At 28.3% G+C, this 12,138-nt stretch overlaps 1 protein-coding gene across 1 annotated transcript in view; it reads right to left on the minus strand.

The window, feature by feature from the left end:
• The window catches only part of LOC117173478, a 334,033-nt gene that overhangs the window by 103,563 nt on the left and 218,332 nt on the right, over positions 1 to 12,138 (minus strand). The window lies entirely within an intron of this gene.

Here is a 12,138-nt window from a genome sequence, read left to right on the forward strand (position 1 = left end):
CTGAAGTCAAAAAAATAAAAATTTTCTTTATTTTTTTTTATTTAAAAAAAACCATGAAAAAACCGTAAAAAATGAGGTTTTTCGATCAAAACCCCATAAAAACTAGCTGGAACCTACTTTTTTATTGCAAATTCGGATTCAGCGTCGACAAATACATAAGAATATATAGGTCTGGTCAATTTCACAGACACTTTTGTTTTTTTTGTGGGCCTGTGTTATGAATCTGAACTCAGATTTGGAAAATTAAAAATGGCGGGTCCAATATGGCGGCTAACGTTTGGAATATTTTTTTATTTTTTCTGAAAATTGGTATACGGGGGTTTTTGGAACCACTGATCACGAATCTGAACTCAGATTTAGAAAATTAAAAATGGTGGATCCAATATGGCGACTTAAATTTGAAATATTTTTGGATTTTTTTAAAGAACTGGTATACAGGGATTTTTTGGAGTCGCTAATCACTTATCCGAGCTCAGATTTTGAATATTAAAAATGGCGGATCCAATATGGCAGGCCAAAATTCAAAATATTTCGAAATGGTTTTTTGAAAGTTGGTACAGACAGGGAGTCGCTGATCTTGAATCTGTATTCAAAATGACAAATATTTACAATATTGAGGTTTGAAAAAATATACACCTACTCACCTAAAACATGGATTAGTACCAATTTTCTGAATTTTCAAAATATAAATTCAGATTCGTGATCAGTGACTCCAAAAATCCTTCTACACTAATTTTTAAAAAAATCCAGAAAACTTTATTATTTTGACCGCCATATTGGATCCGTCATTTTGGATTTTCAAAGTCTGATTTCAGATTCGTGATCCGCGACCCCGAAAACCTCTGTATACCAATTTTCAGAAAAAAAATCCAAAAACACTCCAAGTTTCGGGTGCCATCTTGGATCCACCATTTTAAATTTCCAAAATCTTAGTTCATATTCGTGATCACTGACCCCAAAACCCCCTGTGTACCAATTTTTAAATAAAATCCAAAAATATTCCCAATTTCGGCAGCCATATTGGGTCCGCCATTTTGAATTTTCAAAAAATACTCTGAAATCGCAAAAAATGATATGAAAAAAGGTGGGATTACGGTATTCCCACCATGCCCCAAAGAGTTAAGCTAGTAGAGAGATGTAAAGAAGAATCATTTTTCAGAAATACATGCCTTTTTTTACTAGGTATTACAAATCAAATTTCAAAAGGAATCTGTATTATCATCAGAGAATAACAGAAATTTTTAAGGTGTTTTCAGACTAGATGGAGCCATGTATTAAGATTTTTTTTTATTAAGATTTTTTCATTTCTGAAAAATGATTCTTCTTTCGATCTCTCTAGTAGCTTAAGGGAAAATCATTTGACCGGCAATCGGAATTTGTGTGATTTAAATATAAGATTTTCAGAAATTGTCCAAATACGTATTAAAATTTATCTCTATCGACATATCCTAAATTTTCTAAAATGAAATAAAAGACAAATAAATAAACAAGTGAGGAAATAAATATAAAAAATTAAAAGTTATTTAAAAGTTTTGTTAAAATTTCATCTTTCTTTGTCAAAAATTGAATGAATGGCTTAAAAGTTAAAGTACTTTGTTCGAATTTTTTGATATTATTATTTTAACAAGATAAATGTATTGAATAATTTAATGTTTAGTATAACCATTGGGATCCGAACCCATGCCTGTCAGATTGCTTATCAGAATACCTGGGTTCGGATCCCAGCGGAGTAAGAAAACAATTTTTTCACAGTCTAGAAATAAAAATCAATATTCCTATCATTTTCGCTTGAAAATTAATTTTTATAACTAAAAATTTAATTACTCTATTTTTCCTTGAAAATTGACCTTTTCCAAATAAAAATTAAAGCATTTGGCTAAAAATGAATGCAGTTTGTTTATAATTCAACTTCTTTTGTAGAAAATTTAGTTTCTCAGTTAACAAATGAACTATTAAATTAAAAATTGATTGTTTCCTTGTGGAAAATTAATTTATTTTGTTTAAAATTCGTCTCTTTTGGTTGAATTCAAGTATTTGTGATTTAAAAAATAAACATTTTTAAAAAATAATAACTATTCCATGTTTCGTCAAAGTTGAAATACTTTTTAAAAATTTAATTTATTTTTGACTGAAAATCAATTCCTTTATTTAAAAATTAAACTACTTTTCCGTAAAATAACTTGTTTGTTAAAAATTCAGTTCTTTTGTAGAAAAATCATCTTTTTGGCTTATAAATCTAAAAATTTATTGAAAATTTCAATTTTTTAAAAACCCGTATCATTTCTGGTTAACACTTTTCTAAAAAATTCGTCTTTTTGGCTCAAAAAGTCTACTTTTTGGGTAAAAATTAATTTTTCTGGTGGAAATTAATTTTTTTTACTAAAAATCCCTTTTTTCACAATAAAATTGAGATTCTACATTATTTTTTATTAATATCTTTGAGTTAAAAAATGAACGATTTTTTTAAAATGCATTTATTTTGTTGAAAGTTTACATATTTGATTGAGGATTCAACTGCGATTTAAAAAAATCGCCTTTATTCGTTAAATTCAAATTGCTGAAAAATCTTTTTTTGTTTTCAAAAATTAGTTTTTTAAACTGGAAATTTAACAATTCCACTCTTCATTGAAAATTCTTCTTTATTAGTTAAAAAATTTAAGAAAATCAGCTATTTATTAGAAAATTATTGTATTTAGTTTAAAAATACGTTTTTTTGGGTAGAAAAATCAATCTTATTTGTGAAAAATTCATCATTTTGGTTGACTTTTCAATTATTTTGTTACAACTGTTTTCTGGAAAATTTTAACTGATTAATGACTCTAGAATTTTTTTAAGTGCACATTTAACTGTTATTTTTTTATTTCAAAATTATCCTTTTCAGTTCAAAATGCAATTATTTCGTTAAAAATTTGCTTGTTGAAAATTTATTATGTTGGTTGAGAATTCAAGTAATTTGCTGAAAACTTTTATTTTGTAGTTGAAATAAACTGGTTCAAAATTCCTTTTTTTATGAAAATTAGTTTTTCGACCTGAAAACTTAACTTTTTTATTTTTGATTGCAATTTTTTTCTGGTCGAAAATTCATCTATTGCTTGAGGATTAAACTATGTTCTTAAAAATTCTTTTTTTTTCTTGTGTAATTTAAATGATTCTTTCTATTTTTTAACTATAAATTTAACTGTTACATTTTGTGATGAAAACTCAATTTTTTTAGTTAAACATTCAATTATTGCGTTAAAAATTGGCTTTTTAAAAAGTCATCATGTTGGTAGAGAATTCAACTAATTTATTAAAAACTTTTTTTCCCCGATAATTTCAACTGATTGATGATTATAAAACGAACACATTTTTTTCTAGCTATAAATTAAATTGCTATATTTCTGGTTAAAAACTGATTGTTTAAAGTTAAAAATTCGATTATTTCGTTAAAGTTTTTCTTGTTAAAAATTTATCATTTTGAGTGAGAATACAACTAATTTGTTGCAAGTTCGTCTTTTGTAGTTGAAATCAACTAGTTGAAAATTGCTTTTTTGTTGAAGATTATTTTTTTTAACTTGAAAATTTAACGTCTATACTTATAATTGCAATTTTTTTATTCAAAAATTAATTTATGTTTTTAAAAATTGATCTTTTTTGATTAAAAACTAACTTTCCTTTCGAAAATTCTTTTTTTGGTAGAAAATTATTCTTCTTGGTAGAAAATTCAGCTATTTAGTACATAATTTTACTAGTTTTTTTAATGATAATTATATTCTTGAAAATTGAACTATTTTGTTCAACTCTATTTTTATAGACGAAAATTCATCTGTGTTTTTGAAAATTTATCGTTTTCAATTGAAAATTAACTTTCTTTTCGAAAATTCGTCTTATGGTGAAAAATTCAACCAGTTTTTTGAAATTTTAATTATTTTGTTAGGAATTAAACTATTTTGTTAAACTCCTCTTTTTGGTAGAAAATTTAATTGTTTTATTAAAAAATGGACCCTTTTGGCGCTCGCTGATTTAAAAAAAAATTATTCTAAAGCTTTGTTCTGAAAAAAATAACTTAAGGCTACATTATTCTTGGGTAAATTCTTGAAAAGGTTTCATGCGACGAAAATGACGACTTTCTGTGAGGTGAGAGAAAAGTTCTTTTTAAGTGTCGCTTTAGAATTTATAATTTCGCCATTGTTGGCACAGTGATGAAGATGTAACTGCAAAACTTTCCTTCTACGACTCAAATTCGACAATTATATCTGGTGGTTATTGCGAATGGAAATCTTACCCAGTTCTCTGGAAAAACAGACTTTTCCTGATGCTTTACTACATAAAAAAACTCCTCTGTGGACTGGTGTACAGAAAGCTTCTTTAAGAAACTATTATCAGAAACTTTAGAAAAAAATCTAGAATTGAGAGCGCAATAACATTTGCTAATGTGGAATTTAAAAAATGTTGCGAAATTTCACAATTCTAAACATTCGGGTGCTTTAAACTTCAGATCAATCTAAATTTTTTAAAATTATTGTTTATTTTTTGGTAGATAAATCTCAGAAGTGAAAAATCATATGCAGGGTAGCCAAAATGTTTATTAATAATTAGCTGTAGAAAAAATTCCTTTCTAGCTCCTCTGGGATTCGAACCCAGGTCTCACATATTACCAGTCGGGTGCTGTTGCTGACTAAGTTACAGAAAATTCGGATAAAGGCAGACCGGCGATCTGTGAGAGCTGGGTTCGAATCTCAGCGGAGCTAGAGATAAATTTTTGCAGTGCCAACAGCTAAATTCACTCTGGTTTGATATAGAATTTTGATCTTGGAACATTTTAAGCGTAGAATCTTTTATTAGCGGGATTATAGAATTTTACCTTTTTAATCATGAAAGGGGAATTTTCAATCCTTTAGGACGAATTGTAAACAAAATATTTGAAGTTTAAAAAAATAGGTAAATTTAATTGAAATAGTTCAAAGTTTAACAAAATAATTACATTTTTAACCAAGAAGTTGGATTTTTCATTTACAAAGATGAATTCTTAAAAAAATGTAGTTGTTCATATTTCAAAGAAAAAAGATGACATTTGTATTATAAAAACATGAATTTTAAAACTACGAAAAAACATCTTTCCTTTTCAGTACAAAAATTAATTTTGTGCAAAAATAAAAATAAATTATCAACAAACATTTCTCAAGTCAAAGAGACGAGTATTGAAGAAGTCAGTTGAATTTTCAACAACAAAATTGATTTTTGTCCAAAAAATATGAATTTCCGGAAAAAAAATAATTTATCCAACCGAGATCAATTCTGAAATCAAAAAGAAGAATTTTTAAGCAAAAAGATAAATTGTTTACCAAAAAATATAAATTATCAATAAAATAAATAAATTTTCAAACTAATAGTTAAATTTTGAAATAAAGAAGACCAATTTGCAAAAATTAATGGTTATGTTATATTTCAGTACAAAAATTAATTTTAATCAAAAAATATAATTTTCAACCAACAAAATTTCGCAAGAAGTCAAATTTTCAATCCAAGGTGGAAGCGTTATATTTTCAGTTCAAAAATAACTTTAAAAAAAAAATGATTAAATTTGCAACCGCAAAGATGAATTTTCAACGAATATATATTTTTCAGTCAAGAACGAAAAAAGCTTCATTCAAATTGTCAAGCTTTAAAAGAAAGTTCTATAAAAATATAAATTTCCAAAAAAAAAGTTAATTTCCAACATGAAAAATGGAAATGCTACATTTTCAGTTAAAAATTGTTACTAAACAAAAAAAAACCAATGTTTAATAAAATAGATAAACTTTCTATCAAAGAACTAAAGAAATGATTGTTTGACAAAGTAGACCTTTTACCTTAATAAATGAATTCTCCATTTAAAAAATTCCAACTTTTTAACAAAATATCTAAACTTTTAATCAAAGAGTTAAATTTACAAATAAAATCATGGATTTTCAACTAAAATAGTTGAATTTTTAGTAAAAACAATTAATTTTCAACATAAAAAGTTAATTTTTAACAAATAAGCAGTTAGCAAATATTTCAACCAAGAAAGATTTCAATTTTAAATAAATTAAAAATACAAACTATCGTAAAATATAATAACAAGCAGAAAACAAGTCCAAAAAAATAAAATAGAAATATAAGGCAAGTGAAATTACTCAAAACAATATTATTCCAGGATAACCACAAAAATTATTTAAAAAGAAACAATTTTAAAACAAAGTGGTTCTTTTTTACCTAAGTAGTTCAATGTTAAAAAATCAACTTTCAACCAATAACAAAGCGTTTACACCGTTAACAAACGAGATCAATCTTCAATTTTTAAATAAATGAAGAAATTATTTGAAACAATTCCCAATTTTCAAATAAACAATACGCTTTTTCCAGACTTTTTTTCAAATCCTTCACTTTTTCCTGATATCGAACTTTTTTCTGATTTTTAGGTTTCGTCTGATTTACGGACACCCAGAATAATATTTTTTTATTGAGAAATAAATTTAAAATATTCAAATTATCATTTATGTTTCGATATCAGTCCTTGACTTTTTTAAAACAAAAGCTCAAAAGTAAATAACAATTATATTCAATCACACCCTTGAAAAAGTGATAAATACACAATTATAAACGTGATTTTCTTTCAATATCGAAACTATTGATTGTCTTCTATCAAAAGATACTAAAATACTTTAATAATAGTTTTACCTCATAATAATTTTATTCGGGTGTCATAATTATCGAGTGATTTTTTTATGGCATAATATTCTATAATATGCTACAAAAGTAAGAAAAATGGGTCGTTATTCGATCGTTCCTCGACCCATTGAAGAGGCTAGTGAAATTTAAAAAGGTCTGAGAGGTTAATCATCTTCGAATGATTTATGATTCGCATATCTTGATTTTGATAGAATCTCTCGAATCTTTTAAGGTATCATTCTTTTATGTAAATGAAAGTAAAAAATTCCTATTCTATTTTTTCCTCCCCTACTCCCCGTACATTTCTCTACTTTCCCCTACACATCAATCTTCGGTTCCCCTGAAATCCTTAACTCTTCAACATTTACAAGCATTTCTACTCATTTGTCCTACTTTCCCTACATTTTTCTCCACTCTCCTACATTCTCAATGCTCCTCATTCTTCTCACTTATCATAGTTACCCTCTCTACACTCCACATACTCCCCCTACTAACACACCCCTCATTCTTACAATTCTCCTACTTCCCCTATCCTTATTTCTCCTTGACTTTCCATACTTCGTTTCTCCTACTTCCTCTTAAGTTACCAACCCTCTTTCTATCACACTTCCCCTAGTTCACCTTCTCTTATTTCTCCCACTCCCGCTAAATATCCTAAACCTCCTTTTTCTTCGATTCCCCTTCCCTAAAAAACCATTCTTCTTCTCCGTTTAATTTTTCTTCTCTTCCCTGCAGCCTCTCATTATTTGATCGTTCTTTTATCGAGTGAAAATGCTAGTGTAATTAAAAAAGGATCTGAGAGGTTAAACCTGTTCTAATAAATTTATGATTCGAATATCTTGATTTTGGCAGAAGTTCACAAGACTTTTTAAGTCTCATTCTTTTATTTTAGTGGATGTTCCGATTGCCATTTGATGCAAAGATTCATCTTTTTTTAGTTTTAAAATTCTTTGTAGCATCTTTTTTATGGAGGAACTTGTTAAATAGATTCAAGAATCTTCCATTTATAATTTCTTTTCCCTCCATTCTTCTCCCTTACTATCCCTCTCCATCACTCTACTTTTCTAATTCCCTTCTCCATCCTTACTTTCCCTCCCCACACTTTACCCTTCGCTTGTCTTAACTTCACCAGCTTCTTAAACATCCACTTCCCCTCTCCCCACTTTTCCTGCTTCCTACATTTTCTCTCACTTCCCCTGCGTTCCCATTTCCCCTCATTCTTTTGAGTTACAATACTTACCCTCACTTCAATTCCCCTACTTACCTACCTCTCGTTTCTCACAATTCACTTATATTCATTACCGTTATTTCTTCTTACTTTCCGCACTCACATTCCCATATTTCCCCTTACGTCGCCATATCTCTTTTTATCATACTTACCCTACTTCCCCTCCTTGTATTTATTTAATTTTCACTACAATTTTTTCTCTATTTCCATTACCTTTATTTCTTGTTACATGCCATAATTAAATTCCTTCATTTCGCCTCACGTCACCATCCCTCTTTTCATCAGACTTACCCTACTTTCCCTCCTTGTATTTTTCTTACTTTCGCTAACATCACTTTGCCTCGCTTTCCGCTCCCTAATATCGATTGAAGAAACTGTTGTAATTAAAAAGGGATCTGAGAGGTGAATTGTCTTTAAATGATTTATTATTTGCGCATCTTGATTTTGGCAGAAGTTCTCAAAGCTCTTAAAGTCTCATTATTTCATGTAATTGGAATTTCCGATTTCCATTTAATTCAAACATTCATCTTTTTAGATTTGTATTATTCTTTGTAGCATTTTTTCATGGAGAAACTTGTTAACAAGATCGTTCAAACTTCCTTTTCTCAAACTTTCCTTCTTCTATTTCCCCTACATTTCCCCACTTACCGTCTCATCCTCTACTTACCCTCCGCATACCTTAGCCTTCGATTCTCCTACCTTCCGCAACTCCTTGAACAACTACTTTTTTCTCTCTTGACTTATCCTACTTTCATCAAGTTTCCCCCCACTTCCCTAGTCAAACATTTCTGTTCATATTGCATCACTTACAGCAGTTACTCTCCCCTCACTTCCCCTACATACGCAACCCTGATTCTCCACAACTCTCTAACTTTCTCTAACTTTCCTCAACCTTCTTCCCACTTTCCGCACTTTCGCCCCCTCAATTCCCCTCACGTAACAATCCATCTTTTCATTTCATTTTCCCAATTTTTTTGCCTCCCAGTTCTCCCTCTTCCGCGAACACCACTTCCCTAATTTTCCCTCGCTTTTTCTTTTCTTACATCCTAATCTTCTCGTCCAATAATTTTTCCTTACTTCTCCTACTACCCCTTCAGACAGATGATTATAAATTTCCGTTATTTTTTAAATTGCGGTTTTTGAAATTTCAGTGCCCTTACTTAGAATTTTAATTCTACCTCCCCCCCTGAAATTTCATGTGAGCCAGAAACTCCCCCCCCCTGTTTTGTAAATAGAAAATATAAATGTGATTTTTCATTAGGTTCAAATAAACAATGAATAATGAGTTGAAACTATTTGACCCAATCTGTACATAAACACTTTTCGCCTTTTTTAAAGAATTCTTTTTTTTATCTTTTCCGATTTTCTCCTTTTTTCGTTTCAATTTGAACTGAATTTATGGAACCGAATAGGAAAATCAAAATATTTTTGGTTCAAAGTTAAAATTTGTTGGTTTTAAAGTCTAACATATTTTTCTTCTGAAATTTGCTATTACTTTTTAAATAACAAATGTAATTTTTTGGGGGGGTTTTTCCCCAATATTATCTAATACATGTTTCATTATTTGGTTGATGATATAACTATTTTGTTTAAAAAATTGGTATTTCTTGTTGAATTTTACTGTTTATTACATTTTTGTTTGAAAATTCGATTTTTAATTGCAAATTTAACTGTATTTTACGGTTTCAAATGTAATTGTATGGTTACAAATTAATATATTTTGTGAAACTTTCCTCTATTTTTTAACAAACTAAATTATTTTAATCTAAATTCAAATCTTTTTAAAATAAGAATTCGACTATTTGGTTGAAAATGAACTTTTTTGTTGTTTATTTTTAGGTAAGTTCATTTTCATTGAAGTCAGTTGAATTATCAACCAGAAAACAGAAACAATTTTGAATTAGATTGTTGAATTCGTAACTAAAAATGTTTACCATTTTTCCTAAAGAACAATCTTTCTACAAAAAGAATTTAATTTTCAAGAAAATAGTGGAATTTTGCAGCAAACTCTTTCATTTTCAACCAAAAAACAAGGCACTTTTAACAAAGCAGTTGAATTTTTAACAGAACAATAAAAGTTTCTACCAGGATAGTTGATTTACTTAATTTTTAACAAAAACTTAATTTTCAACCAAATGGTTGAATCCCCAAATAAAATTATTGAGTTTTCACAACAACAACAAAATTCAACAAAACAATTGAATCTTTAACACTAAGAAAAATAATTATCAACAAAAAGTTAACTTCTGAACAAATGGTTGAATTTTCGACAAAAAAAATAATCACTATTAACAGGAAAATATATTTTCAACCAGTTAATTAAATTTTCTACTAAAAAAGTTAAATTATTAAACAAAAAAATGAATTTTCTACAAATTTTGAAACCAAAAAACAAACTTTATTCAAAACAATTAATTTCCGATAAAAAGTTAATTTTAAACAAATATAGTTGTATTATGAACTCTACAACAAATTTTCAACTAGAAAGTTGATTTAAAAAAAAAACAACAATTTTCAACTAGCAAGTTGAATTTTAGCTAAAACCAGTTCAATGTTTATACTGAAAAAGGCTTTTTGCCAACAATGGAACTTTCAACGAAAAGAAAAGAATAAGAATTATTAATACAAATAAGTTGGTGTTTTTTTGTATTATATATGCTTTCGATACAAATACAGGGGACCCTACGGCCTGTACAAAGAAATACCAACTTATTTAATACCGGATGGCTTATTTTCATTTTATTTTTAAATTTAATTAATTTGGAAAATCAAACACAAAAAACAAAACGGCTTCTTTTAAGACATCTGACAGCAATAAAGAAACATTGATTCTTCTAATTTCTAAAACAGTTTTAGAACACAATAATACAAGAGGAACAACATGAAGATTAAATGTTTTGTAAAGTTCTATGAGTTAGAATTAAGAAAAATACAATCAATTTTTTGAAGTTTAGAAGCATAATTGTTAATCCAAGTTTCAAAATCTCATCAGTAAAAATAACATTCAGGAAAATATTTATAATCTTATAGAAAGAATTACACTTTTAAATAATATTGTGAATGAGAAATGGTTTGTCAATAAAACTGATATCAAAATACCTCAAGTCGTGAAAAGCCGATTAGCCACGGAAAAAAATGTTGACGACCTTCATCAAACAACATATTGCCTATGAAACATTTCATTGCTGACTTTGAGTCTCATATACACCACATAACAAAAATCAGAATTATCTTAATTAAAATTTGTGAATTGTATGAACAATTTTTTGCTACAACAAAAATTCACAAAAACCCGTTTTAAAATTCAAAAAACTGCAAATAAAAGAAATACCAGGGTGGCGTTGCACAAAACTGAATATGATGAACTCCTTAGAATGCTGTCAGACAAAAGCACTCATCATCCGTTAGATAAGAATCCCACTAAAGATATTTAAAAAAAGTAAATAAAAAATTAAATAAAATAGAGCAGATAAAACAATTTTAAACATTTTAAACAATTATGACAATAAAAAGAAATCTAACTTTGAGAAATAAGCTAGCAATCAAATCAGTTTTCTAGACGTAGTGGTCATTCGCAAGGGTGACCACTGAGAGAAACCTCTTGTATCAAAAAGATGCTTCTAGACACAAATAGAATTTCCTCTTAAATTTAAGATTAAGAGGAATTTCATTCATACCAAAAAGCGTCTTTTTGCAGCAAACATTATTCCTTTTATGATAAACTTTTCCTAATCTTGCAGCTAAATATCTCTGTATATAAAAGATATTCAAGTGATTCAAAACAAAATAAGCAAAGAGATGAAACTTTTTTTTAGAGGCAACTTTTTCTTTCACTGATAGTTTAGAACCCAAATGTTGTCAAAAACCTACTTGCTAAGATAGGGTCCTTGATTTTTACCTTCATCACCCGATGAAATAAATAATGAACGTTATCACCAAACTGGTAGAAAGGAATATCATTCTTTCTCGTAACGATTTCCATTCTCAACAAATCAAAAAAGTTTTTAAAATGTTAATAACAAATAGTTACATACTAGAAATTATTAACAGGATAATAAGATAACAATTACATGTTATTAATAAAAACTCCTCACACAAATAAGCCGACAACACCCACTCAGATCACCTTCGATTTCCGGATCGTCCATAAACTACGCTACCACTTCTGGCGGCTGGGGTCTCACCAAACCTACGGTTGGTTACAAGAAGGGAGGGGGGTCCCAGTCAAGATAACTTTA

This window comes from Belonocnema kinseyi, chromosome 5 (genome assembly GCF_010883055.1).
Source record: "Belonocnema kinseyi isolate 2016_QV_RU_SX_M_011 chromosome 5, B_treatae_v1, whole genome shotgun sequence".
In the NCBI taxonomy this organism is placed as follows: Eukaryota; Metazoa; Arthropoda; class Insecta; order Hymenoptera; family Cynipidae; genus Belonocnema; species Belonocnema kinseyi.